The following is a 3,431-nucleotide window of genomic DNA, read 5'->3' as shown; positions in this document are numbered from 1 at the left end:
CAAATTAAACATACTTTTAAAGTATATTTTCAGTTACTCCATATAGATATGCAAGTCAGATTTTGATAATATATGTATTAGTTACAATATAGAAAATGTTATTAATTACCATCCTTGGAAGATATCTAGGATAATACTTGATACATGTAAATATTTTATTCATGTCGTCTATATTACCCAGCATATTTTTTTATTGATTGACCTTACACAGGTGCAGCTGTAATAATTGTTATCATGGACGCGGCAAGAGAATGCAGATGCTGCTTTGGAATTACAGAAGTAGCTAGGAAGGTTCATCAAGAAAAATTAAAGTGTATCACAGATCATGAAAGTTTTAAAGTTAACTGCATAAACCACCATGTGTTACAATTATCGTATTATGAATATATCCACGACAATGGACCTTTGGGAGATGAAGAACCAATCCATGGGTAAGATCTTTTCTTAAAAATGCATAAAAATATCAAGAGAAATCAGTTAATCAAATTTTACAGCCAAAATAAAGTTCCCGTTAATTTAATTAAACATATCACAATTTAAAAGTCGCCTTCAAATTTCTCATGTAGGCTTTATCGACACCTTGCTTATAGAAGATTTGTCAGGTTTATATTGAGGCGTCGGGGACGACACAAAAGGAGGATTCTACCAGCCTGTGTATTGACGGCTATCAAGAACCAGTTTCCCAACCAGCAGTACTGTGGGTTTCGCTATCCTGGAGAAGAACGTTAAAATAATAAAAATTAAAATTAAATCTAGTCTATAAAATTATTTTATTGTGATTTTGATCATTCAAATATACAAAGCTGAAAGCAGTGCATGCATTTAAAATATGTTTTAAATAATTAACATGTATAACGTAACAGAATGCATATCATAAAGTTAATGAAGTATGATTATAAATGTACATTAAAATGTCTTTTGGTGACCATGAAATCAATATAAGCTAAATATAACACATCGCGAGGATAAGACAGTAAAGAATATACATGTACAAATATTTTTGACCCCCGCCGCAACGCGGAGCGGGGACATAGAAATGCCGGGCGTCCGTTTGTGGGTCCGTGTGTCCATGCGTCCGTCCGTCACACTTTTTTGTAAGCGCTCTCATGCCTACAAATTTTGACGGATTTTCATTAAATTTATACCAAATGTTTATACCACTATTACCTTGGTCAAGTTCGAAAATCAGCATTAATCGATACTTTTTGTTGGAGTTATGGGACTCTGACCACAATAATGACTCCGTTTTATCCAAAAATTGACCTTGTAAGCGCTCTCATGCCTGCAAATTTTGACGGATTTTCATTAAATTTATACCAAATGTTTATACACCTATTACCTTGGTCAAGCTTGAAAATCAGCATTGGTCGATACTTTTTGCTGGAGTTATGGGACTCTGACCACAATAATAACTCCGTTTTATCCAAAAATTGACCTTGTAAGCGCTCTCATGCCTACAAATTTTGACGGATTTTCATTAAATTTATACCAAATGTAAATACCACTATTACCTAGGTCAAGTTCGAAAATCAGCATTGGTCAATACTTTTTGTTGGAGTTATGGGATTTTGACCACAACAATGACTCCGTTTTATCCAAAAATTGACCTTGTAAGCGCTCTCATGCCTACAAATTTTGACGGATTTTCATTAAATTTATACCAAATGTTTATTCCACCAATACCTTGGTCAAGTTCGAAAATCAGCATTGGTCGATAGACTCGATACTAGTATACTGCTTGACCGGCGGGGGACCCAGGAATTTAATTCTTGTACAACTGAATTTTTAATAATTAATCAACATACCTGTTATTGTCAATTATTAAAACGGCCAATATGTTGCTGGACAGTCACTTGTTTAGGTGGTGTCGGGGTGCTCTGGGACAGCGGTGGGGGTTGTCTTCTTGGCAATCTGTCAAGGGCCTCTCTAGTTTTTACATAGCTATCGTTGACAGTTCGCAGAGTTACAACAGCAGCCATCAGATCAAAGATGTAGTCTTCAAAAAAGAGAAAAGATATTAACAACCAGGTGTTCGTGTACACTGTACATGTATAACTTACATGTAGCATTAAACATAAAACTTACTAAAAGTTTGATCAACTTTAACTTCCTTCGCAACACCTTCTCCTTTTCTGCCCTTTGGATGGATATGAAACACGGTATTGCTTCTACCACTCCCCAAGTGTAAACTTGATCTGTAGTTTGACATTTTGAAGCTGTTCAGCAAATTTCATATTATTCCTCAAACGCATAAAGAAAAAAAGTGTGGAAAACTGAAGTAGGACAGACAGACGGACGGACAGACAGACGGACGGATGGACTGACGGACGCAGAAGAAAGCTATAGTCCCCTCCGGTGAAAACCGGTAGGGGACTAAAGAGTGAACAGCTTTGGGTGCGAATGAGCACACCACTTTGTGGAATGCCTCCAAGCAAGGGGTTTGACCAATGCGAGATAACTGTTTGATGTCTGTTTACAGCAATCGTCAACTTATTCCAACTCTAAGAATGCCTTAGATCCTAAAAAACAAAAACATTTAAATACAAATGTACCACAATGTTAAATACATATACATAGAAAATACATTATAATTACAAGGCGTCACAAGAAAATACTGCAATAACTTTGAAATTAATTCCATTAAAACATTTTAATACAAAATAGCAAAAGTACTTCTCCTAATCCAGAGTCCGTTATCCACAGGTCCATGAAGGCACCTTCGGTATAACTCGCCGTGTCCCTCGTAAATGTCCAACACGTGATTTAGTATGGAGACCCATTTCTCCCGAACCAAATCTCCATTTCCATCAATGGTAGCTGCACAGAAAAAAATGTGATTACTGATGGAGTAAGCCCATGCCCAAATCAGTTCACAATATTTCTATTTGGAAATGGTGTCCAGCTTTTTGTAGACTCCTATGAATAGCAAAAAAGTCCACTTAATATTTATCAATAAAGACAATTTTTTAACAGAAAAATAGTAACAAATATATGATATCTGCAATGAATTTACTCTAAGATCGCATAGTGTGGGCCGACATATGTTGTATCCATCAAGAATATGCATATACCCTAATTACCTCGATCGTCCTTCGCTTTAAGAAGGCTGTAGATGTCCTCAGTTTTTTCTCAACTTTCCCGGGAGGTCAAACAGAGTAGGAATCGCATCTGGCCGAAGATCCAGCTTCTTATATCCGCACTTTTTCGCTAAAGCAGGGAGTGTAGTACATGTAAATTGGTCGGGCGTAAAATGTTTGGCACATAACTTTGAATAGTCGGTGACTTTGAATCCGTCGCGGCGTAAATTTCGCGTCTAAATTCTCCTGAACTTCGGATCTTTTGGAAATAGGTACATGGATACACCCGTCTGACTCCGTATATTACAATTGAAAGCTACGCACTGGACAATATTGATGGATAAACCTAAGAAC

The 3,431-nt window shown here is 36.6% G+C and overlaps 1 long non-coding RNA gene across 2 annotated transcripts; it reads right to left on the bottom strand.

Annotated features, from left to right (window-relative positions):
- Nucleotides 1–423: 423 nt before the first annotated feature.
- On the bottom strand, nucleotides 424–3,207 carry LOC128186472 (uncharacterized). Of its 2 annotated transcripts, XR_008243954.1 has the most exons (6): nucleotides 3,081–3,207; nucleotides 2,674–2,916; nucleotides 2,086–2,519; nucleotides 1,806–1,996; nucleotides 1,168–1,282; nucleotides 424–712 (listed from the first exon to the last, which is right to left on the bottom strand). It is a non-coding gene; the product is annotated as an uncharacterized LOC128186472 (long non-coding RNA). The 2 variants fall into 2 exon arrangements; XR_008243953.1 differs by lacking the exon at nucleotides 1,168–1,282.
- Between the last annotated feature and the right edge of the window lie 224 nt (nucleotides 3,208–3,431).

This window comes from Crassostrea angulata, chromosome 6, assembly GCF_025612915.1.
Source record: "Crassostrea angulata isolate pt1a10 chromosome 6, ASM2561291v2, whole genome shotgun sequence".
Lineage (NCBI taxonomy): Eukaryota > Metazoa > Mollusca > Bivalvia > Ostreida > Ostreidae > Magallana > Magallana angulata.
This window is presented reverse-complemented; position numbering and strand designations above follow the sequence as displayed.